Here is a 25,857-nt window from a genome sequence, read left to right as displayed (position 1 = left end):
GCTTGTAATTGAAAACACATGGAGGGCGGCGAGGGTCGTCTGCTTTTGTACTACCCAGAGGCGTTGGCCGCTAGGGGCGCTGCCTGTCGCCAAAACTCCAGCGCAGGAGGCCTATGAGCCGACGCCCACACATGTTCTCAAAAACTTTTTGCAGGGAGCATGATACAACACCATGTCACTGATGCACCAAGCGGCTTAAAGCAAAGGTCTTACTCATGATCTGTTGCTATCGCCAAACTCTTCGACATAAATAAACCAAACTGATTTATATTCATCGGCGGTAAAGCGAATAGAAAGGGAGTAGGCGTCATATGTTTTCTCAAGATTGGAATGTTGTATAGAAAGGGGCGCTTTCTTTCCAAAAAAAAGAAGGAGCAGCTGATTATTCCCTTGGCCTTCGTGGTGATATCTGGAAAATGGCTCACGAAGTAAGTGTCACTTGTCAATACCGGGACATTGGACGATGACAGGACGTCGGCAGATTTTTACTGGCCTGGTATGCATGTTAATATCTTTCTGGTAGTTAAATCTTGTAACTCCACGCCCACGTGGTCGGAAACGAAAGGCGACGCCGACCCGCTGTTTAAGAAAAGTGACTGCTTTCATACGAAGCGAAAAAACATGCACCTTCCCCAAGACAGTTCAGTTGAATAAACCCCGCGCAGTGCTTGAATGTTTGTCTCTCGTGCGGATGTTTGTTTAGTGTGTTCGACCGCCCTATATCGATACATTATTCATGTTCCTTTGTTAACGTTGTTTCGTAGTTATACCCGCGTAACGATATTTCTGAAGGTACTTGTGATGGCGCTAGGGCTACTGCGTACACCTTCCGCCATGGCAATTTGTTTTCCTGTAACAACTTGTTCGCCGGAGGGTGGATGTGATGCGTTGGGGCGACCACCATCACTACCCCACCTACTGCACTACTTCTACTTCGTTATCACTGCTCGTCATGGATGGCGCTGGTGGGAGTGTAAAGGAAGAAGAGGTGGGTGGGGTCCGGGAACATTCCAGGAGATCGCCCGGCAATTTAGAAGTCAATAAGCGGCTGTTGGGATAGGCAGCGGGCCCGGGATTGCTCACCAAGACCGAAACCCGTGTCCAAGCGTCATGCGGACAACCTGAGTGAGAGAAGCTGTGCTGGTATGGCGGAGCAGCCCATCTTTTCCACGAAAGCGCACGTATACAACATCAACCCCAAGACAAAGCGGTCCCGGATACGAGCCAGCAGCCAGGCTGTAAGCGTTAGCATTTTAAATGCAGAGCATTTCAGTAACTCACGATGTCACCCGCGTTGGCGTCGATAGTCCGCACCATCGTTGTCCCTACTATATAAAAAAAATTACAATCCGTCGCCAGGTTTCGATCCCTCCACCCTGCGGGCCAGACGCAATGTGCGCAACGCTCTAACCACTGCGCCACAATGCCGACACAGAATGGAAGGCTACGGACACGCCTTATATCCTTGACTCATTGAAATTACTGCTGACGAGCGCTCTTTCGTCAGCAGTTGCCACAAGTGCAACAACATTAACGTAACGCAAACTACTTAACGTCGTGCGCCCCCGGAAATGCTCTGCATTTGATCGTGCCCCTCGTGAGGGGGATGTTGACGCTACTTCTTGCAAAGACCGAGTACAACCGCCGAGAACAAGGTCCCACGAGCATCGCGCGCGCCATGGACTGGTGGCGCCATCTGTCAAATGCGACGCGAACTACTATCAAGGCAGTGCGAAAAACGAACGCGCGAAATACAAACTTTCTCTTTTTTATGACTGTAGGCGTACCCTCTACCGCGTCATCAGCATAGAAGGCACACAGGTAGTGATCTATTCCACCATCAGGACCAATATGACCTTCATCAAGACGTCCAAAACGTATGGCCAATGGCACGATATGCGGGCCAACACTGTCTACGGTCTTGGCTTCGGCTCGGAGGCGGACCTCGCTAAATTTATTGCGAAGTTTCAGGGCGGGAAGGAGGCGGCCCGGCTAGCCGCGCATAAGGCTGGAAACAACGGTGTGGCAGTGCGGCTTGCTGCTGAAGAGCCTCCGGGTGCACAAGGAGCTGCCGACCTACACAGCAGCAGCCACATGCACCAGCCGGCGGCTGTTGCGTCCCTGCCCCAGACGACCGCCGAGGCGCAGCGGCGCTATGAAAACGATATTCTTAAACGTGCGCTGGCACAGAGCTCGGTAAACACCAAACCGTTCAAGGAATGGGAGAGCACCATCCCGTCAAGGAGTGGAAGCGCCAGCTGCAGGTTCTCAAGGAAGAGAATGCTGCCATGCGAGCCTGAATTCTCGACTTCGAGGCGTCTGGCGTGGGAGCCGAGGGAGCCCCCGATGTGTCAGTGGTCACCGAGTTGCGCCAGGAGCTTGCGGCCCTGCGGGCCCGCGTCGACCTGCTTCATCGGGAGAACAACCAAAAAGATGAGGAGCTTGAAGACCTGAAGCGGAAACTGAAGGATCAAACGTTGAGAAAGGCAGAGGCCATTATGTCTCACAACGAGACGCTCAATTAAGGTTGCCAGCCAGCGGCTTTTGGGGCCGCTGGTTGTTGCCGGGGGTTGCTAAGAAGCCTGCACCAGGATTGTGAGCAGCTGGCCCACCAGGTGCTTGAACTGCGAGACCTCCAGCAGGAGCTCGCCAGTCTGCCTGCCTTCGAACTCTTGACCGCTCTAACCCTGACGCGACTGATGGCGACCTTGTGTGTGCTTTGTCTGTGCCGCTCCTACCGATGCTCAAAAAATTCTAAGAGTCAGCCATCGCTCAGGCGATGACTCAATCAGGAATAAAAACGATCGTGAGCGACTCGAAGCCCGCCATCAGAAACTTCGATCGAGGAAGGATCTCCAATGCCGCATGGAAGATCCTCGCGAACGCAAAGGGTGCCATCGAACAGGCAACATTAGTGTGGGCACCAGCTCATACGGGTCTCATCGGGAATGAAAAGGCACATGCGACCGCCCGAGGTCTGACAGTCCGGACGATCGCCGCCGCCACCGAGCCAGACGCGGTTCCTCCGTACTCGTAGCCCCTCCCGAGTGCAGACGACGGGCTAGGAAACTTCCGCGAAATACTACAATACTATAGACTAGCGAGGAAAGTACTACCGCCGGCTCACCCGCACCTTACTAGGAAAGAGGAAATATACTGGAGAAGGTTACAGACGGGGGTCTTCCCAAACCTCGTATTGTACAGTAAATGGCACCCCAAGTATCTGATTCCAAATGCAAAAAATGTCAGGGCATAGCGGATCTCGTTCACATGGTCTGGACGTGTCCCTCTTGCAAAACACCTCACAGAAATGCTGCATCCTGGGAGGCCCTGCTACTCAGCCAGGCCTCCAGCAGTCAGAGAAAAATCATCGGTCTCGCCCTGGAAGCCGCCGAATCGCAAGGGATTCTGGCTGGGTGATGGGGGGGGGGGGGGGGGGGGGACACCCTTTTGTGCTTTTGACTGGTGTAAATAAAGTTTCCCCTCCTCCAAGTAAGGGATAGCGACTTCCCTTGTTGAATGCCACTGAAAAAGACACGGTGCCTTAGCATGCAGCTTTCACACCCTGTACCCAACCTGGACGTGACACGAGCACCGTGAGGCCCCTGAAATGTCTGCTGTTCCTGTTACAGGGCCTGGCTGTCAGACACTGAAGATTGTCGGACTGTCAGACATTGGAGTACACGCTGGTGCTGTGGGAGCTTCCCCGAGGTGCTCTTTGATGACTGATCCGACTTGCTGCTAACTTCCCTACCCCTCCTACCCCATCTCCAGGACGTGTATCTAGCTCGTGCTCAGCAGTACATTGTTGGTGAGATTGATGCAACTTTCCAATTGTGCTTTCTCCCCAGGCCGTCAAAAAAGTAATAATTTCCCATTGTTGGGCGGAAACTGTATACACTTTCACTTAAACAGTGCGGATGCGTCCCAGAACCAGAACGTTCTGAATGAGCGGCTTTTTACGCCATTTTTTTTTTTGTTTTTCGATGTGTAATCCCTACGTGCGTCGCTCGCAATGCATGTGCAAGCGCACGACTCTCGACATACACGGAATCACCACTTCTCGCACGTCCCCTCCCTGTAGCAGCGAACGTGTTTTCCACAGTACAAGCTCATTCCTGCCGAATTTGCTAAGAGCCGCTGCATTTAGAACTCAAGACCCCCCCCATTTGGGTAGCGCATTGTGATAGGGATGTTGATATAGCAACAATGCATATATATACATACATTTACGATGTCTGTGTACACTAGCGTCCAAATGTCATTTGAACCAAATGTCATTTGACTCAAATGCGAAGTTGTACTGCTCCACTGGGTTTTGAAATGCCAATCGGCTCAAATGACATTCGAGCCAAATGACCCAGAGAGACCTTTGGGGCTCTCAAATGCCATTTCTAGCACTCTCGCGCACAGCGTTCCAAGTCAGCATGAACAAATATATTACTGGCGTACCTTAAACCTTAAAACAAAATATTCTTAATTGTGGGGTTTTGTTTACTTCTCCTCCTCTTAAACCATGATATCAAGATGTAATAATTCTGTACTAGCACCGGTGCGAGCAAGCGGCAAACCTGTTCGGCCAGACAGCACAATACAGCACAAAAACCTCGATTGCACTTCATAATTAACCAAAAACCGTGTCAAACCTACGATATTTTTTTTTCTTTTGTACCATTGTAATGCCAAGTACTGCTACTAAATTTGATTGTTGCATTGTTCCGTAAAAACAAAACTCGACAGAAGCAGCGCCACGCAGCACGGCGAGCGATTGTTAAAGCTTTGAAATGCCATCTAACCTGTAGTCGAGTAAGGAGGATCCTGAATAGCATTCGAACCCCTCGTTTGAGTCAAATGACATTCGGTTCGAATGTCATTTGAACGCAACTGTAGCAGGGATATTACATACATTACGGTAAACAAATCTTTCAATAGTAGGCTACAAAAAAATCTAAGTCACAGGTAACTTACCTGCGTCCGAAAAACAATCCAACCACCGACAGAGCTTACAAAAAATAAGGGTGCCACCAACAGCAAACCGTGATGTGCGGTGTCAGCCTGCCGCCAAAGCTTTCGCCCGGGGTCGTTGTACTGGTGACACATGCTGACGTCCTTTAAAATAGTGTCTTAGCATAGTGGGTAGCGTACGATACGCTAGCGGTGGCGTGTAGCGGGACCCGACTGCGCATGCGCGCTACCGTTCCAGGGATGTTCCGGAGACGGCAATATAATAATTAATGTAATATTTCTACCTCACGGTTGCTTAATACTGCCATTGTACCGTCTCACTGCTGCCAAGTTTGGAGTAACCAGATCCTCTTTCTGGTGCAGCCAACCTCTCCAATAAACCAAAGTTTCTCATTGTCAAAGTCGTTCTCCCGTCTACTTTGGCTCTTACCCCTTTCTGCTTCCCTTTCGTGTCTCAACGAAGAGGTATGTGTCATCAGCTAGTCGTTTTTTTTGTGTTCGTCCTTATCGTTTCTAAATGCCTTGATCCTTTATGACGAAAATCAGAGGGAGGTACCGGGCGAGCATTTTATTTTTAATTATCATTTATTTTGTTGAAGGAGATAACTGCACGTGGAATCAGCAGTTCTCGCTTCATAGTAATATTTTTCCTAATTAGACATTCAGGCCAATGCAGGATGTTTAACTTCTGAGGTTCAATTAATAAGAATAGTGACGACAACAAAACAAAGTTTGGTTGGTATACGGAAGGCGACGGGGAAAATCTTATCGAGTTTGAACATTCAACGACATGAAAGATGCAACCCCGCCTGGAAGTCCAACGAAACGAAGGGTGAACTGCGTGATGGTTTGCGCCATGTCATACTATAAGTGGGAGTGCGCCACGGGGAACCACGCTTGTAGGATGAAATTTAATTCTCACCAACAGGTAGCGCGCTCAAAGTTAGCCACATCGTACTGTGGCTTCACTTTTCACGAGCCACGTGTTGTGCGAGCATGGTAGCTGACTCCTCTCCCCTTTTTACGGTGGCTCTTTATAAACTCTTGTGCACATGCGGGAACGCTAACAGGTTACGTGCACCTAAACAGCCATTCTGACATGTTCAAAAGTTGACTACCGAAAATCATGAGCCCAGGCTCAATAATAAATGGATGATGAGAGCTTTCTTAGTCATTTCTCGTTTGCCGGGGCGTTTGTGTCGTGAAATTTTCCCATCTAGCCCGTTTAGTTGAATGCGGGAAGTATTGACCTCGTTTATAAATCTGGATTGCAGTATTGGTTGACCAAGTTCTTCTTTTCTCTTTTTTTTCACCCGATCTGTTGCTATTTATTCAGATATTTCAACTTCCACGGTTTCAAATTCAGCGCGCATTTCAAACGAGCCGCAAATCCAAAAATAGTTTCCTCCGTCGACGCACGATGACGACACTTGTCTGCGTCGTTGTTGTGCTCGTTGCTTTGACCCCGCTGTGCCGCTGCGTAATGTTCACGGCCAGCTGGGCCGTTCAACTAAAAATAGCGTAATATTTAGTGCTGCAGCTGAACTCTTACTGCAACTTGTGAGTGACGGAACATGGCAAGCCGAGCATACTGCTGGCATTCACCAAGTCCTCATCGGACCTGCATTCGGATTTGCGGCGCATCGTAAGGTATATGGCTACGCACTTACAGCGCTTTCGCAGCGTATTTTGCATTTCTCCTTCTGCACCCCTGCATTCACTGTTTTAAACCTTGGATATGGGGACCTTGCCGTGAGTGGCGCTCTGTTGGTTCCGCGTAGTATGACCTCTTGGTGCCGTGTAAACGTGTGAATTATTGCAGCCGTGAGAAAGTGCAGTTGGGGTGGTTTCTGCGTAACGCGGATGCCCGTTGTTTTTCTGGCCCCCGATCAACGATCCACCTCGTGCTGCGTTTCTACCAACCTATTGCCCTCGTGACCTGCACTCAAGTTTAATAAACCGAAGTGCTCAAACGCCACAGTTGCTTGTTTGTGCTTTTAACCGCACGATGCCCGCTGCTCACTGTGCACGCATTTGCCTGGGGACTATAGGAAAAATCTAGGGACGGTCCTTTTTTTTACGGCTGGAGCGGAAACAGAAAGGGCTTTTTTTTTCTTTCTTTCTCTTTTTCACCAGTCTGACCACTTGGTCGTACGCGCACGAGCCTACCGCACGTGCCCGCGCGGCGCAATGGGTACGAATGCGCAAGTGGGCACGATGCCCGTGTGATTGGCGTGTCCTCTTGGTTGCAAGCCGGCGTTACATGCAGCGTACCGGGAGCTTGTAGCAGACTGTTCTATGTAACCGTTCTGTATGTGATGATGTTTTATGTTCGCATCTGGTCTACCTTAGCGAAGGTCCGAGTAGTTTGTCCAGAGCGGCACGACAGCGGTTGCCGCGTTTGAATTACCGAACACGTTTCAGGTTGCTCGAATTCCGTACGGATTAATTTTTTTTTCGGAGGGCAGGCGTAGGTGTGGTAACTAGGCGGCAGTCGTCTAACTTAACGAAAGTGGAGGGGGGCGGGGGGGCGTGATTAGTTGCGGCTTGGGTAGGACAAGTATTCTATATGCATGGCTAAGCGTGGAGAGCAGGGGCAAATCAGCTACCCCTAAATCCTGTGCAACTGTCAAAACTGCATGGTGTCATCCCTCCGCAGTGCTGTAAAGTGCTCTATGATAGTGTCACAGCCTAGCTCTGGTTTGGTGATTATGCGCTCAGTAGGGACAAAATTAAGATGCGCGTCATGTCTTTAATTTTACGTACGCGGCCACCATTCATCAACACGAGCTAGTTGAAAGCCGTACGTGCTAAATTGCTTCGAGAACATTCGGACGTTCGCACCAAGTGGTGTATCTTGCCTAATACTCTTTAATTCTAAGCACTGCTACGTCTTTCGCCATTGCAGTTCCATCGTTCCGTAGACGATTCACTCAAATTCGGTGTGTAACTGGGGTCTGTACGTTAATGCAGGCGACGACCGATTTCCCTGTACTTCGGACAAGCCAGGAAAAAAGAATGCAACTGATGGTCTTTTAAAAAAACAACCCCTGGGAATTTTTCTGTCTTGAAAGCGGTTCAGTGAGGAAGCGATTCTATTGAAGAAGTTTTGCTGAAATGTTTGGAGCAACGGCATGTGTGCAATGGATGCGCGCACTGTCGGATGGTGTTGAAAGCGTTCACAAAACAGGGACGATGATAGAAAAGATACGACACCGCTTTTTTCTGCCTGCGTCCCTGTTATGTGGGTGCTTTCAACACCAAGATGAACAGTTACCATCTAGCCGAATTGTCCGTTCTACTGCTGCTGCATGTTGCAGTGTTGTGCTCAAGCTTTGCATGTGTTTTTGCGAACGTCAGATTGTTGAAACGTGGAAATTGAAACTCAGGTCCCATGGTTTCATCAATCTGATGTTTCTCGTTAACACTACCCCTCCTTGTGCTGCTGAGTACGAGGGCGCAGGTTCGATTCCCAGCCGCGGCGGCCGCTTATCTGGTGAAGGTGAAACGCAGTGTGTACGAGATTTCGGCGCAGGCTAAACATCCTCAGGTGGTCAAAATTAATCCGGAGCCCTCCATTGCAGCGCGCCTCATCGCCTGCGTTGCGTCGGTGCGTTAATTCCTACAATAAATCAACACTACCCCTCCCCCCACCCACATTTTGCTACCTCGCCCCTCGTCTCCTTTGTACATCTCACCCACTTTCCAGCAAACTAATGTGGTCACATAGTAGCGCCGAGCAAATAACAACTTGGCCGTGATCAGTGTATATTTGTAAATTATGATTGGGTGTTTTTTTCTTGGTGGCTGGAGTACGACGTTTTTTACGCTGATTTCTCGGTTACCTGGTTGGTAGGATAAACGTGATCCATCGCTGATTAGCCTTTCCTGTAGCCTGCTTGTTTTTTCGGCTAATGGAAATCTGTGGTGTCGCTTATGGGGTACCGTACGCTATACTAGTTCACTTCGGTAATAAAGAACTTGTATGCAACAGAGATCAGATCTGTAATTATTAAGCTTGTGGACATCACCTGTTCTCGGGTATTATTAGAATTAAGCATGCGTTTTCTCTGGCCAGCGCTACTGTTGACGTCTTTAGACATTTTCATAATAATCTTTCAAGCTTTTCCAGTGCAATAACCTCTCCATGTCTTACTCAATTCATGGTTATTGCAGTCTCCGCCAGCTTTCCCTCTTTTGATATATCTTTCAACGGCTTTTCCGCGTTTCTTGTCGCTACTGTTGGAAACACTTCTGTCCACTTCGTTTGAGGGTCCTCCCTAACTGTGCGTACCCTGTAACCTGAAGCGCAACCGAACAATAATGCAAATCCAACTAGCACAAGTTCTTTCTTACCTTGCGGTTGGAAACTCGCCTCTACTGCCATCAGCCCCTGGCCTTGCGTATGTGTATATCATACAGTATTTCTGCTACTTTTACAATCTCAAACGTGTTCAATGTGTTGCCACTTTTCTTCCCGCATGTATGCATTCTAACTTTGCCAAGTTCTTGTTGCTCCTACACTTCCTCTTATTTCTAACGTTCCGTCAATCTTTGCCGCGTCGTAGGCACGAATTTCACTAACCTTGCTTCTTACTGGTACATTTGAGGACTCTGTCATTCCGTGTGCTAACTTGTGCTGCACCCTTTTTTACCATCATGGTGACCTTTCTGTGTTTTTTTTTTCATTTCAATAAGATTCTTCTCTCTCTCTTCACATTCCTTTGTTTCTCAATGACGTTCACCGTTCCCTCCGGGGAATTCCTATCCTTTCTATGTTCTGTAACTTGTAAAGCTACAGATAATTTGGGAATGTACGTAGTAAGGCTGTAATTCAGTACAATTGCGCGAACCCTATCGTCCTTGTTTAAAGCCGAGAATTGGTTCTAGATCGCCGTACCGTGAGAACCCTTTTGGAAGTTTCCCACCAGACGTTTATTTCTTATCTTTGTGCTTAAGCCTGGCATCCCAGTAGTGTACTAAGTGTTCACCTTATTCATTGCCGAGTCTGTAGTCTCATGGGAACTGTCAACAGCTTCATCCTGATACCTGGAATTTGGTTTAGAAGAGGGTACCTCCTTTTAGTTGTATCTTTTATTCAGCTTGATCACAGCACCTCCGGTCATTTCGCTAATACCAAAGAATTCCTCTATATTCCCTTTTACCTCTTTATGTACCAGGAATCCTGACCCCAAGTCCTTCTTTTCTAGATGCCGCCAGTAACCAAGAGTATGCTCTCTGTTCAACACTTTGAAGCGCTCGTATGTTGTTCTAATGATATCTAATTCAACGCCTCAGAAGTACAGGTAACGCACCTTCGCTCCACAGGCGGGGGGTTTTCAATTTCCAGGAGTGGGCGGAAAGTAGCGCTGCTGCGCCTTCCCGCTTTCTACCCTATCCTTCTATAACTCTCCTCCTATCCCTCCCGGTGAAGTGAGCGCGCTGGTAATATGCGCGGTCGCAAGGTCAACAAACATTGGATTTGACGTTTGTTTTGACAAGCTAATATAGTTCGTAAATGCGTCACCATATATGCCTCTAAACTTACATATTGAAACGGGGTAGACGCGGTTAGCATTAGCTGTATTTACAGTATTTACAAAGGGGGAAAATCGGAGACACAGCAGATGGCGGTTTTAGCTCCTGCCGGGTGGTGGTGGTGGTGGTTCCAGTGAAATGGCGCGTACCCACTCAGGGGGATTGGCCAGGAAATGGGCGCCTTACCGAAAGAAATTAGGTAAGTTTTGAAGGGAAAGCCACACTGATGGTCGTCTTTCTCGTCCTCCACGATTGCCCATATGCCGTGGAGGGGGATTTCTCCTCATAGCAGTTGCTTCAACACTTCGACAAGAAAGGCTGCACCGTAACATAACCCCCGGCGGCGGTAGCGCCGTCCCGGTGGTTTCGGTTGAGGAGCCGACAATGTAAAGGTATACGGTTTCAGCCGAGCGACATGGACAATGTCTGTAGGAGCGACGGCAGAGGATGGCTGAATCGGGGTGATCTCGTACGTCACGTTGGTCACCTGGCGCAACACCTTGTAAAGGCTACTCTATCGTGAAAGGAGATTTGATGACAGACCCACGTGGCGGCCACAGGATCACAGAAGGACTAGTGAGCCCTCTGCGGGAAGGAGGCGCTTGTCATAAGCAGCTTTGGTTGGCTTGGGACTGGTTGTTGCGGGTACGGGAAATCTGTCGTGCGTAGTCAGCGCGGGCGATGGCGTCAGTCGCGTATTCTAACACAGAAACCTTGGACGAAGGAAGTAAGGTATCTAGCGGGAAGGAAGGTTCCCTTCCGTACAAAAGGAAAAATGGTGAATATGTGGCGGTGTCGTGCCGTGACTAGTTGTAAGTAAACGACACAAGCGGTAACGTTACACCCCAGTCGCGATGTTCCGGTGAAACATACATTGCTGTTATGTTGGTGATGGTACGGTTAAGGCGTTCAGTGAGCCCATTCGTTTGTGGATGATACGCAGTAGAGAACTTGTGCTTAGTGCCGCACGAACGCAGGATGTCTTCGATAACTTGGGCTAAAAAGGACCGCCATCTATTGGTGAGGAGTTGGTAAGGGACTCCATGGTGTAGAATAACATCATGTAAAAGAAAGTCAGCAACTTCGGTAGCACAAGAGGTTGGGAGGGCCCTGGTGATGGCAAAGCTAGTTGCATAATCAATGGCAACGGCAACCCACTTGTTTCCCGGAAGTACGAAAAGGCCCGAGCAAATCTAGGCCAACACGGTAAAAAGGTTCAATGGGGACGTCGATGGGCTGCAGGAGGCCGGGTGGGGCAACGTTGGGGGTCTTCCGTCGTTGGCAGGGGTCACATGAGCTCACATAGCGCTTCACTGATCATTACATGTTCGGCCAGAAGAAGCGGCGGCGAACGCGGTCGTCCTGCAGTTGGTTCGTCATGAAGTTACGGACAATCGCAAGTGTTCAGGAACGACGAGTAAAGGCTCGGGGCCATCGTTACGAAGATTTCGGCCATATGTCCCGTCCTTGAGTAGATAGAGACGAAGTGAAGCATCCTGCTGGGGAGTGTGTAGGCGTTCAATGATGATCCGCAAGCATTCACTGCGTCGTTGTTCGACCCCGATGTTGAGGAGAGATGAGACAGAGCAGACTTTGTCTTCAATCTCATTTCCATCTGGGCTGTCGACGGAATAGCGCGACAAGGAGTCGGCGCCCTGGTGCAACCGTCCGGACTTATGGACAACAGTAAATGAGTATTCTTGAAGCCGGAGAGCCCAGGGGCCGAGCCTTCCGGTAGGGTACTTCAATGATGAGAGCCTGCAAAGGGCATGGTGGTCTGTGACCACAGGGAAGGGCCGTCCATAAAGATACGGTCGAAACTTGTGACAGCCCATACCAATGCCAAGCACTCACGTTCAGTAATTGAGTAGTTGCCTTCAGCTGGAGACAAGAGACGGCTTGCATAAGCGATCACGCAATCTTGGCCGTGTTGGCGTTGCGCCAGAACCGCTCCGATCCCATTGCCGCTGGCATCCGTGCGAACTTCTGTAGGGGCGGAAGTATCGAAACGGCCGAGGATGGGAGGCGTCGTCAATCGAGTTTTTAAGGTCGAAAAGGCAAGTTCTTTATCAGGTCCCCCCGCACGGGGCACCTTGAGCAATCTTGGTGACGGTACTGGCGATACCGCGGACCCCGAGCCCCCAAACATAAGCTGGATCCAACCGTGGTGATGTGTTTTTAAGGTGAAGGGTAGAAACCTCTAACGGTGGCCGTCGGAGCCCAGGTCAAGCTCCGGCGGATGGGCTCCCTGTCTGTTTACCAGGCAGGGAGCTCCGGGACCTCCTCAGCTATCAGGGTAAGGTTGTGGAAAAAAGTACCCCCGTCTCCCTGCTTTTATACTATGCTTTATGGTATTGTCTAAACCCCCCCCCAACCGTGATCGGTCCCTGAAAAGGGGCCGCACCGAAGTATCCTTTCCTCCGTTGCCGTCGTTAACCTTTCCTGAACCGGACCAGTTTTCTCGATTTCTTGTGATGGAATCCCTCAATCCAACCCACCCTCTTGCATCTCAGTCAGTCTTCTTGATCGCCAAGTATCTTGAAGCCGTAGTAGGAAAATCGTATAAATGCAAAAAACAAAGGTCCGGTGAACTCCTCATCGAAATAAATGACAAGCAGCAGTCCACGAAGCTTCTAGCTCAGACTAGACTGGCTGATCTAGACATCCGGGTCACACCCCATCGGAGCCTCAACAGATCGCAGGGTGTGATATCCGAGACAGACCTCCTGAACGAAACCGATGCGGATCTCCTTGCCGGCTTGAAGGATCAGGGCGTCACTGCCGTGAGACGCATCACCATCCGCAGAGACGACAAGGAGATTCCCACCAAACACATTATCTTGACTTTCGACCGCGCAATTCTTCCACAATACATAAATGCAGGTTTTATCCGTTGCTCCATCCGTCCGTACATCCCGAACCCGCGGCGCTGTTTTAAGTGCCAGCGGTTCGGGCATGGTGCGAACTCTTGCCGTGGCCGAACGACGTGTGCAAAGTGCGCGGCGCACGATCATCCGAGCGAGAACTGCTCAGCCGAAACTCTCACTTGTGTAAACTGCGGGGGGCCGCATGCGGCATACTCCCGCAAGTGCGAAAAATTTCAACTAGAAAAGAAAATCATCAACATCAAAGTCACTGAAAACATCACCTTCCCAGAGGCGCGAAAGAGGTTCGCCTCTTTCCCCCTGGGGAGGTACGCCGACGCGGCTCGCCGGGGGGCGGAGCGGCGTCTCGTTTCCACAGGGACCCAGTTCAGCGAGTCTGACCTGGTCCCTCGCCCGCCCCCCCCTGGGTTGCCTCTGGCAGCCCAACCCGCCACCACGCCGCTTGCTGAGGCAGCAGCGGTTGTGGTGGCAACCTCTTCCGTCGGGACCGGTGCCGCTCCCGCCTCTGTCTCCCCGCCCTCCAGTGCGTTGGAGGGTACAGAGGTGATGGACACCACGGGCCCTGCACCGGTTCCCACCGCCACCGCACCGCCTGTGCCACCTGTGGCGCCCCGGACGCCCTCGGCGGTGGCGGCTCAAACGAAGGGCTCCCGAGGGAGGGCCAAGTCCAGGGGGCCCGGTCCGTCAGGCACCCCTCGGACATCCGACGACGAGATGGATGTCGGGCCGTTCCTGCCTGCAACGCAGCGCAAGGAACGCGTCCCGACGCCAAAGCCTCCCGACAAGCCAAAAAAGGCGAGAGTCACAGCCCCGAAAGACGACACATAAACAAACACACACACTCCAGTAGCTCTCACACTAAATAATGGGAATAGAAAACATAATTCAATGGAACTGTAGAGGCCTTCTTAAAAATCTTGACGATGTATACGAAATACTGCATGCTAATCAGCCAAGTGTGATGTGTCTTCAGGAGACGCATTTGAATTCCAAGCACACAAATTTCTTAAATAGGTACATGGTCTTCAGAAAGGACAGGGATGGCTGCACACACTCTTCGGGCGGTGTAGCCATAATAGCCCAGAAATCCCTAGCATGCCACCCTGTCGCTCTCAACACCGTCCTTGAGGCTGTAGCAATACGCACAATAATTTTTAATAGGTTGATAACGGTATGCTCCATATACATTCCTCCTGATGTCACACTTTTGAGCTCTGACTTCGAGGCGCTGGTCGACCAGCTGCCCGAACCGTACATCCTAACAGGCGACCTTAATGCACACAACTCTCTTTGGGGCTCCTCCAGAACGGATGCCCGAGGTCGCCTGTTGGAGAAGTTTCTTACATCCTCCGGAGCATGCCTTTTCAACAAAAAACAGCCAACATATCATAACTTAGGACACAATACATACTCTCATCTTGACTTGGCTATTGGTTCCGCAGTTCTCTTTCCATGTCTTGAGTGGGGTGTGGGCACGGACCCATATGGTAGTGACCATTTCCCCACTTCATTGACGTATATAGGTATAGGCCCAAGCAGTCCATCTTCCCATAACAGGTTTAATGAATCCAAAGCAAACTGGAGTACATTCACAGAAACATCTAAACTACACCACACAACCATAAAACACCTACACGTGGAGGAAGCCGCCCAACTCGTCACGGTGCACATCCTCGACGCCGCCGAAAAGTCCATTCCCCAGGCCTCCAGTGGGTCCCGCAGCCCAAGGAGGCCCTGGTGGAACGAGGACTGCAGGCGGGCGCGAGAGGCCCAGAACAAGGCGTGGGGTGTCCTTCGCCGGTACCCCACGTCAGATAACATCATTTCTTTTAAACGGGCAAAGGCTTTTGGAAAGCGAGTGCGTCGTGAGGCGAAAAGGGAGAGTTGGCGCACCTTCCTCACTTCCATCAACTCGTACACTGACACACATAAAGTCTGGACACGAATACGAAAACTAAAAGGACAACAGACACACAGCCTGCCCCTGGTTAGTACAACAGGGGACACACTGGAAGACCAGGCTAACACACTTGCGCAACACTTCGAACACGTGTCCAGTTCAGCACACTACACAAACACTTTCATGAAACACAAAACATCTGTAGAAAAGAAGTCCCTGCGTGATAACAACAAGTCGCACACTTCTTACAATTCTTGTTTTTCAATTCATGAGCTGAAGGTTGCTCTGAGCACATGTAAGACGTAAGCTCCAGGTGCAGACAAAATCACATACACCATGATACAACACCTACACCCAGACACTCTTGAAACACTCTTACACCTATACAATAAAATATGGCTTTCGGGGCACATTCCTCGCTCTTGGAGGGAGGCCATAGTAGTGGCTGTCCTGAAGGAAGGGAAGGACCCTTCCTCTCCTGCCAGTTATCGCCCCATTGCCCTGACAAGCTGCCTGTGCAAGCTCCTCGAGAAGATGATAAACAGGAGACTTGTGTACTTCTTAGAGTACAACGGTCTTCTCGAGAGCTGCCAGGCGGGCTTCAGGGCGGGGCGATCTACGAACGATCAACTCGTTGCGTTAGAGTCATATATCAAAGATGCTTACCTCCACAAGCAGTACTGCATGACGGTCTTCTTTGATCTTGAAAAGGCGTACGACACTGCTTGGCGGTACGGTATCCTTAGCGACTTAAAGTCCTTTGGCATGTCGGGTAACATGATGAACACGCTTGCAAGTTACCTGTCTGAAAGAACATTTCGCGTGCGAGTTGGAACGGCACTTTCTAGGGTTCATGTGCAGGAAAACGGCGTGCCGCAAGGTGGAGTTTTAAGTTGCACCCTTTTTATTGTAAAAATGAATTCCCTCAGGAAGGCGTTGCCACCGTCGATTTCCTGCTCCGTTTATGTAGACGACGTACAATTATCCTTTAAGTCTTGTAACCTGTCTGTCTGCGAGCGCCAAATCCAGCTTGGTGTTAACAAGCTAGCTGGTTGGGCAGACAGCAACGGTTTTAAATTTAATCCAGGGAAGTGCACTTGTGTCTTGTTTTCCAAGAGGCGTGGCATCCGGCCGGATCCAGACATTCATCTCAATGGTGTCTCGATTCCTGTCAAGAAAGAACACAAGTTTTTAGGTATAATCTTTGACGAAAAGCTCACGTTTATCCCACATATAAAACAACTAAAACATAAATGCTTAAAAACAATGAATATTCTGAAGGTTCTGTCGCACATTTCTTTTGGTGCTGACAAACAACTTCTTTTACGTGTTTTTACCAGCTTGATAGGCTCACGACTGGACTATGGTAGCGTTGTCTATGGGTCAGCCACTAAAACATCCCTCAGAATGCTGGACCCTGTGCTTCATCTAGGGCTCCGCTTGTCGTGTGGTGCCTTTCGGACTAGTCCAGTCGAAAGTCTGTATGTAGAGTGCAACAAATGGAGCCTAGAACGTCAGCGAGCCTACACAGACCTGCTTTATGCTTTTAAAATCTCATCAATGCCTCACCATCCTTTTACGTCAGTTTTTTATGATACATCAATATCTCAACTTCTTGCAAATCGCCCATCAGTCTCTGCTCCCTTCGCTTTCAGAGTAAGAGAAGAAGCGTCACAACTTGATGTCATGTTCTCAGACACCATCAAAACCTCCGCTACTGAACTTCTAGTACCGTGGCAGCTTCGCCCGATATCATGTGATGTATCTTTTACAAGTGTCGAGAAAAACAGAGTGCCTAGAAGCGCGATCGTGCAACATTTCTTGTCCCTTCAGCACAAATACAAGTGTGCTGAATTTTACACAGATGCTTCTAAAACTGCCACAACTGTTTCCTGTGCTGCGCATGGTGGTGGTACCTTTAATGTCTGTAGAACTATGAATAGAAATACAAGTATCTTTACGGCAGAGGCCTATGGCATACTTCTTGTAGTTCAACATATTGTTCTAAGTCGAATTCCGAAATCTGTAATTTATACTGATTCTTTAAGTGTTGTGCGTGCATTATCCTCACAGAAGTCTAAAAACCATGTGGTCAGTGCTCTCATTAGTACTATTATGTCTGTGCATGCGTTAAACCTTGAGGTGACCGTGTGCTGGGTGCCAGGGCACTCTGGAATTCCAGGTAATGAGACCGCAGACGGAATGGCGGCCGCTGCTGCCCTTACAACAACAGTTGACATAACAACAATACCCTACACCGACCTCAAATCACACATCAGACAACACCTTCGCACAACATGGCAAGCGCACTGGAATCAACAGACTGACAACAAACTACACATTATAAAGCCACTCTTGGGAGCTTACACCACTGATACTCACAACAGACACAACGAAGTTACCCTGGCTCGATTACGGATAGGCCACACGCATGCAACACACTCCCACCTGCTCACGGGATCTCCAAGACCCCTGTGTAGCAGGTGCGGGGAGGGCCTATCCGTAGTCCACATACTAATAACATGCAAGGCACTTCACACAACACGACACAAACACTTCAGAGAACTCTACAGACAACATATCGCACTACACCCATCGCTGTTTCTAGGTGACGATGCCAGTGTTTCTATGAAACGTGTGTTTGATTATTTGTCAGATGTTAAGTTTTTAAACCTTATCTCATATCACGCATAATCAAATCTGGCCCTATACACCAGCCATCACCATTACCTTTAATTGATTTTACAATGTCCGATTTACATGTTTTTATACCTACCTTTTTATGGTAATCACTTCGCTTCATTATATAACTTCTTTTCTGGCGCTCTTTGCCCTCGCTGGCCTTGCGCCATGAAACACCAACCATCATCATCATCATCTTTATCAGGTCCCCAAGAAAAAGGCACATTCGTCATCAGAAGCTGTGTTAAAGGGCCCCTGAGATGGGGTTTTTGGGGGGTCGATGGTAATCGGAGCGCAACGGCTATTTCTTGAACTAATCGTGACGTAATAGTGCGCTCTTGATTTAATCCATTTTTTTTTTCGAGCGTAAAAACATCAGAAAGCTACAAAAAACATCTTTTGTGTGTGTGTGCATTTACACAGTCGCACATATTTGTTTTATACCGGAGTGTAAAGCACTTACACACCGGACCAAACCGGGCTTGACGCTCCTCGTTCTCGGCGGAAGGGTGCAGTGAGCGCAGGAGCAACGACGCTCGCAGCTCGAAGCGTGATCGCACAGCGTTCCGTGTTTGTTGTAAGAGTTTCATCAGCTTTCTTTGCATTTGTTTTTTGGATGCTGTACCCGAGAGGATTCTTTGCGCCATCTGTGTTTCGAGCGTAGCCTCGACGTTTTTTCAGTTATGAGGTTGTAACGAACGGCGCCAAGGGAGCACCGCGCCGACGACGAAGGCGGGAGCTCCTTACGCAGCGCTTGGACGACGCCGGGCACTGCTTGTGATCACGACGTGCACGCTCAAGTTCGCTCAAGCGGTCTGAATAAATCAGTTCAAGCCCAAACGCTGTCGCAGCTGATTCTCTGCGCCGGTCGCGACAAGGGGAAGAGCATGCGCATCCCGTAACGACAACTCCTGCCAAAGAGTTTCATTTCATTGCTTCCCACCAAGTCACGATCGCAGGAAAGTGTGGTTTGGTGCGCCCGCCCTTCTGAATGAACCGTGTTGCCTAGTGTCCTTAGCGCGCTTTACCGTTTACCGTGTTAATTGAAGCAATAGTAGCCGTTCGCTGCTGAAAACAAAAGGAAATTGCACTCTGCGGTTTCTTCATTCCGGCTTACCGGCTGCCAAGTAGCGACATCTGGCGAATTCGTCTCAAAGCAAATGACACAAAAGTTTGTTGCCCAGAACTGTTCGCTTACGCTTGCAATAGCTTGAATCGTGGACGTTTTAGATTCAACTCTCACAACAATAATTTTCTTTCAAAGAAGCTGTATACTTCTGCTGTAGAGCTTAAAAAATAGAAATGATGATGATGATTTAATGGTCATACCCTTTGCAACATGACGTTGACACCGCCATCTAGTGGGAACCATTAGCACCAAGTATTGCATTACCCAGAGTTCACGCCTCCGCTAAATATTTCGATATAAAATGAGTAAGATATATTGTAATGATTCCGCAGTTACATATATTACCTTGCCCAACACGATTATAAAAACATAAAAGAACTATGCTAGTTCATAAACGCATCTGAATCATTGGAAGCGTGGGAGGCTGGAGGAGGGGCGGAGATGTTGCTTGCTCTTCTGAAAAAAAACATCTCATTTATCGTACTCCTGATCATTATTTAGCAAGAATGTAATAAACATGTGCGACCCACTCATGTGCGACCCACTCGCGACCCACTCGTCTTATGTGCGACCCACTCGCTGAAGTAACCATGGTAACGACGACGCTGTAAACCAACGCGGGTAGAACCGCCGCCGTCAAAAATCGCGGACATTCCGGCGGCCAACCATGCAATGAGTGCTTCGCCTCGGACGAGGTCGGACTATTACGTCATCGCAAGACCGCTTGAGCCAACAAATAGTTCTGTCTCGTCGGGGTAATAACTTTTGTTAGCGTGAGTGAATATGCTTACTATTTTTAGAGAGATTTCTGACACAAACAAAAACACAATGAAATCCATCTCAGGGCCCCTTTAAAGGGCGTGCGATGTCGGCAAAACCTTCAATAAAGCGTCGAAACTATGACCATAACCAAAGAAGGCTGCGTACGTTTTTGGAAGAAGTAGGGACATGAAAGCTTTGAACTGCCTTGAGCTTTTCTGGGTCAGGTTGTACGCCTCGTGCGTCGACACGATGGCCGAGGATGGTAATTTCCTTAAAGGGACCCAGAAAAGCTTTGTGAAGGTGGCAATCAAATGCATTCAGGTGGTAGAAAACATAACGGGGGATTTTTGAGCCAAGTGTGAGCCCCATACGTTGTACGGATAATTTGTAAACAATTTTTGAAGATAGCCTTTCTCAGCCGAAGAGCGCGACGCCGCAGCGAGCCGATCGCCGCTGACGCAATGGCGATCGCGGCTGACGCAACGGCGAGCTGCCCCCTGATTCGCTCCAATCGCCGGCGAGGTCGGCCGCCGGGAACGTCACTGCCACTGGCTTCCGGCTGCTCTTCCTCCTTCCTGCCCGATCCCGAGACAAAGGCGGGTCCGCAGCGATTGACGCGTGCCTAGGCGCAAGAATGTAGCTAGCGCAGAACGGAAGTCGAGCGTCGCGATGTCACATGTCTATGCCCAGTGTTTCCAGCTGCTTTGACAGCAGCAGAGAGGGAGGAGGAATCGATTGGCAAGGGGGGAGAGGTGCATTTAATTGCTTCTGGCGCAAATAATACTGAATGTAAATCAATAATTCCAACGGCATTGCATCGCTGTGTTGGTGCTACGCGACAATACAGGCCTTTTGTAACTTTTACAAAAGGTTTTTTGGCTCCCTTTGAGTCCGAAGTGGCTCTTGGAGGAGTTGAGCTGGAGACCGGCTTTGCGGAAAGCGGCAAGGATGGCCGATAGACGAGAAAGATGAGTCGCAAAAGTAGGGGAGGAAACGATCACATCGTCAAGGTAACAAAGGCATGTGGACTACTTGAAGCTGTGAAGGAGTGAGTCCATCGTGCGCTCAAATATCGCTGGCGCATTGCAAAGGCCGAACGGCATTACCTTAAACTGGTAAAGTCCGTCCTGTGTAATGAAAGAAGTTTTTTCCCTGTCCATGCCGTCGACGGCGATCTGCCAGTAGCCTGAGCGAAGGTCGATAGAGGAGAAGTACTTGGCGCCGTGGAGACAACCGAGGGAATCGTCTATTCGGGGTAATAGGTAAACGTTTTTCTTAGTAATGCTGCTGAGATGAGTATAGTACACACAGAATCTCCAGGTGTTGTCCTTCTTCTTGACCAGGACCACCGACGATGCCCAAGGGCTGCACGAAGGCTCGATGATGTCTTTTTGAAGCATCTTATCGACCTCCTGTTGAATGATCTGGCGTTCAGCGGCGGAAACACGATATGGCCGCCGATGGAAGGGGCTCGCGTCGCCAGTGTGGATGGGGTGTTTCACCAAGGTGGTTTGGCCTGAAGGGCGGTCGTCGAAGTCAAAAATGTCTCGAAATGAACTCAAAAGGGTCGAAAGGTCGTCAATTTGTGCTGGTGTTAGATCAGGGACAATCATGTTAATAAATTTGTCACATGTGGCCTCGCCGCGCGACGTATCATTCCAAAAATCGGAATGCCCATCAGTCGTTAATGTCAGAATGTGGCAGTGGCCAAGGGAAAGCAAGGTCGCCAAGGTGCCAAGGCTGCACCGTAACTATATCATGGGCATATTTATTCACGCTGATTCTTCGGGGTGGTGGAGTAAGAGAGCGTCCGTGCGCCTCTCATCCTGATTTCTTTCCCCTACTTTTCGTATGTATTTATAGTATAAGCTCCTAACTTTCGTTTTGTTCGATATAGAAAATACTTGACCAACTGCATAATGCGCAGCCATCAGTGTACATGCGCAACGCCATAAGCTCTTGCACAAAATGATTACTTAATCATGTGTCGAATACACTGGACATTGTGCAGACGATCCGGGAGCAAAAACCCGAAGGCAAACTACACACAAAAATGCCTGCACATCAAGACTTCATGCACATAATTGCTGTGGAGTAGCAACTGAACAGAATCCGCGAGGCAGGAGTTGTAAGTACAGTTTATAATACCATGCTCGTTAAATGTGTCGAATGATGGATCGGTAGACCGATCATCGAAGATGATGAAAATACTCCGAACGATGGATTGGTAGACCCAATCGAAGATGATGTAAATACCCGCTGTGGCTCGTGCTTGACGACACGTATCAGACAAAGGGCTGCTCAAAGTAATCGTACTATATGTTCAATTTATGTGCACTAAGTATTTGCAACTCTGAAGGCTCGTGGTCAAAGAAAAGAGATCGGGCACAGGCCCGCATCCAGCAGAGCTTTCCCTCCCCGTGAAAAACCAAAACGCGTGAGTTCTAATCCGAAAGTCGCGCCTCCCGAAGTGCCGTCACAATCTCAGAGTAAGGAGGGCCACAATAGTCCGCTGGTTGGCCGCAGTAACACGACGAGCAATAGTAGGCGTGTACACCAACAACCACGCGACACAACTCTCTCACTCGCGTGCGGAAGCTCCGAGGTGTTCAGCAAAACACAAGTACAGCACCGATGAAAACAAACAAAACAATACCAAACTCGTGTGCACACTTATAATTGTGTTCCGCGCCGCCGAAAATTTCTTTTGTCAGAACCATGCTGGGGAGCGACAGTGCAGCAGTACCCAGCTCCTGGACGTGTTCCAGCCACTGCGTCGCAGAGTCAGACATAGAACGAGGCTTCGCTGTGTAACTTTGAGCAGTGCAAGCGTTGTAGACGCGCCTCATCGCCTGCGAAGCGTCGGTGCGTAAAACCCCACAATCAACCAATCAGAACGTCGCCTGTCCCCATTACCCTTCGACTAACCTCACTAGCGTAGAGAGTCGGTTCTCGTGTCTCTACTGGGGGCCGCAAATATCTCTATCGGCAACCCACGTATCCCCGTCCATCGCGATCATTCTCAAAGGCAGTAATCACCGTCGTTTAACTGCACAAGACATACTCTCCCAGTGTCTCAAAAAGAAACGAGAGAAAAAACCCGCCTGTTTTGTGGTGACTGGCGCGTTTGTGTCGGTCCTCTCCGGGCCTACTCGTCGGAAGAAAACCACAAATACGAACGAAATTGGTCGCCGCGGAAACAAACATTATTAATCGAAACGCGCCAAACACAATGATATAAAACTGCCGGGCGATTTTCATTAATTACGTGAGGTGCCCTAACTTAACAATGCTATTTAATTGTTCTCTTTATGCTGCGATAGGGTTTAAGGCCGACTTTTTTTGCGTTGCTGGCATAGCGGTTGGCTTTACTTAGGGAGCAGTCGGTTGGCCCGAGCTGAGCGTCGCTGCCCCATGTTTGGGCAGTCCGAGCCCAGTTTTCCTTGGTCAAAGAGATGTAAGTGGTGGAAACGCTTTTAGTCGCATGTTCCATTCGTCCGTATTTCTCGACCCCCCTTTTACGCCATGTTTGGACTTCGGGCTACGCGTCGCGGAATCGATTGATTGATTGTAGGGTTTAACGCGCCGACGCAACGCAGGCGATGAGGCGCGCCGTAGTGGAGGGCTCCGGATTAATTTTGACCACCTGGGGATCTTTATCGTGCGCCGAAATCTCGTACACACGGGCGTTTTTGCTTTTCGCCACCATCAGAAAAGCGGCCGCCGCGGCCGGGAATCGAACCCGCGGCGTCGCGGAATCGTACTGAACAATCGAAAGCAGGGGGCCTTCCCAGAGATGAGACCGTTCATGATGGCAGTGATTTCCTGTCTTTTCGTCGCAAGGGTCTCTTCTGAATTTTCCCAATTTCTGTGCATAGTCTATTCGAATGCTCCATAACTGCGATTTCAGCGCTCCACATGCACCGTGGTATTTATTGTTGAGATAAGTTGAGGCGTAGCGTGCAGTCCAAGTGTACAGTACAAGCAGTCCAAGTGTGCAGTCCAAGCGTGAAGTACAAGTGTACAAGTGGCGTGCAGTCCAAGTCGGGGTGGTCGCTTGTATAGCGACCTTGTGGGAACTTAGTAAACGACCGCTGGACCTGCCGCGGCAATAGGGCAGACATGGACTCCGCTTCCGCCCTTACGCGCATGTGCTGTTGCTGTGCGATATCAAAAGAAATGAGACAGTCACAGCCTCATTTGTATTGGTTAAGATACGTGGACATAACGTTTGCATGTGTCTTAACAAGGCTTGGCGGAAACTTGACCGATACGACCGTGTCTTATTTATTAGTAATGCATGCGCATGAGCCCCTAACTCTACGGAAACTAAAATAAAGCTGGCCGAGGGGGCAAACATACCATCGACCAGATGAAGCATAGGAGAGTCTGAAACATTTGAGTGAAGACAAAGGGAGCCTTATACTTAATGAAAGAACGGGCTGGTAAGGTGCAGCCACCAAGCATTTTCTGCATTTAGGCCCAAGCTGGCGTAAGTCGGACGTACATAAACCGATACGGTACAGAAGCGACGCAGATGATACAATGAAGCTCATGTGCTTTAGCTCTAGCTCAGCACCCCGGTTGCAAGCAAAATGAGGGTTAACAGGACAAGCTGTTGCCAAGCCCGTCTTTTTTGCCACTTGGTATGAGACTGGGCCCCTTTTAAATACAAAACAAACCTAGAGCCCGATTTTTTTAATTCTAGGATTAAAGAACGCTATTTTAGTCTCATTAAAAGGGGAAGTACAGTCTGGATGGATGGATGGCAAAACGTTTATTGAGCTTAAAGGGAAGGGGTATAAGGGCGTGGTTAGCCTCCTAAGTCCAGGAGGCCTCTTGTCCGGGCTGCCTCCAGTGCGCGCCGCACCAGGGCGACCTGGCGCTCCGGTGCGGAGCTGGTCAGCTCGGACTCCCACTGCTCAGGGGAAGGGGAGGGGTGGGGATGTGGGTGTTGGGGGCAGGAGAAGACGAGGTGGTAGGTGTTGAGAGGGATGTGACAATGGGGGCAGTCGGGTTGAAAGAGAGAAGGGGAAATGTGGGATAGAATGATGTGGTTAAAGTATGTTTCGGTCTGTAGTCGGCGGAGGATGTAGGCCTGTTGGGCGGTGAGGGAAGGGTGGGGAAGCGGGCAGGCGGGTAAAGCTGGCTCAAAAATGTGTCTAAACACGAATGCCGCCATGATGCCACGCTGTAGTTGCCAGATCAGTAGTTTAAGATATTGCTAACAATTTTTCTTAAAAATGAGGCACAAATTTAGGGCTCTAAGCTAAAATTAGGCAACTTTCATGGCAATAACTGAGTTTTTTTACGAGTTTGTATGCTTTTTATTAGTTTTCTTGAAGTATTTATGCTTGACGAACAAAAATAAATGAAATTATAAGCAAAAAGAAGACGTCGGGCTGAGGCGCCAAATTCAGTTTCGGTATATTGTGAGGAGCGTCAGTCGTGTGGGGCTAATTTACAAAGGTTCACTCTAACACGCCTTAGTGATGCTGTGTCAGTTCGTTGCTTGCGAAGACACGCTTGCGAAGACTGCCGACGATACGGAATAAAGCCGCCGCCGCCTATCTTCAAGGACACCTTCTCTACATGTCCGTAGTGGCTGCTGCCGATTTGAACTCGCCGTCAGCCGGTCATATCATGTTACGCGAAACATGTCTGGGCAGATCGGCTCCTTTTAATCGTATATGATTCGTAAATTAAAAACAAACAAATGTACGAACCATTTTACCATGCCGAGCGTATAACTAGGCTCTTGTTTACGGGTGCTGTTATACTTTCACTGAACGGTTTTTTACTTGAGTCGGAGATAAAACAACCGCCAACTAATAATAATAATGGTAACTTTATTTGCACGATAAGGTGGCTTTCTAGAAGAGGACAAGGCGAAGCCGAAAGGTAATCCCGAATGTAGGTGCAGAAATCTCCTGTATGGGTGTGTGCGATTGGTGCATGCTCCTTCGATCGCTGAAACACGCAATCTGAAATTTTCG

The 25,857-nt window shown here is 49.3% G+C and overlaps 1 protein-coding gene and 1 pseudogene across 1 annotated transcript in view; both read left to right on the top strand.

The window, feature by feature from the left end:
• The first annotated feature begins 1,145 nt into the window (after positions 1–1,145).
• LOC144155978 (homer protein homolog 1-like) lies at positions 1,146–3,420 on the top strand (annotated as a pseudogene).
• A 3,001-nt stretch (positions 3,421–6,421) lies between these two features.
• The window catches only part of LOC144140056 (solute carrier family 25 member 35-like), a 122,459-nt gene continuing 103,023 nt past the window's right edge, over positions 6,422–25,857 (top strand). Inside the window, exon 1 of the mRNA XM_077672261.1 lies at positions 6,422–6,615. The gene's annotated coding sequence lies outside the window, so the exon portion shown is untranslated. The remainder of the gene's footprint in view (positions 6,616–25,857) is intronic.

Source organism: Haemaphysalis longicornis, unplaced genomic scaffold (assembly GCF_048455015.1).
Source record: "Haemaphysalis longicornis isolate Haplotype H1 unplaced genomic scaffold, Haemaphysalis longicornis Haplotype H1 scaffold_1, whole genome shotgun sequence".
NCBI lineage: Eukaryota > Metazoa > Arthropoda > Arachnida > Ixodida > Ixodidae > Haemaphysalis > Haemaphysalis longicornis.
The sequence above is the reverse complement of the archived record's forward strand: the minus strand, read 5'-3'. Positions and strand labels throughout refer to the sequence as shown.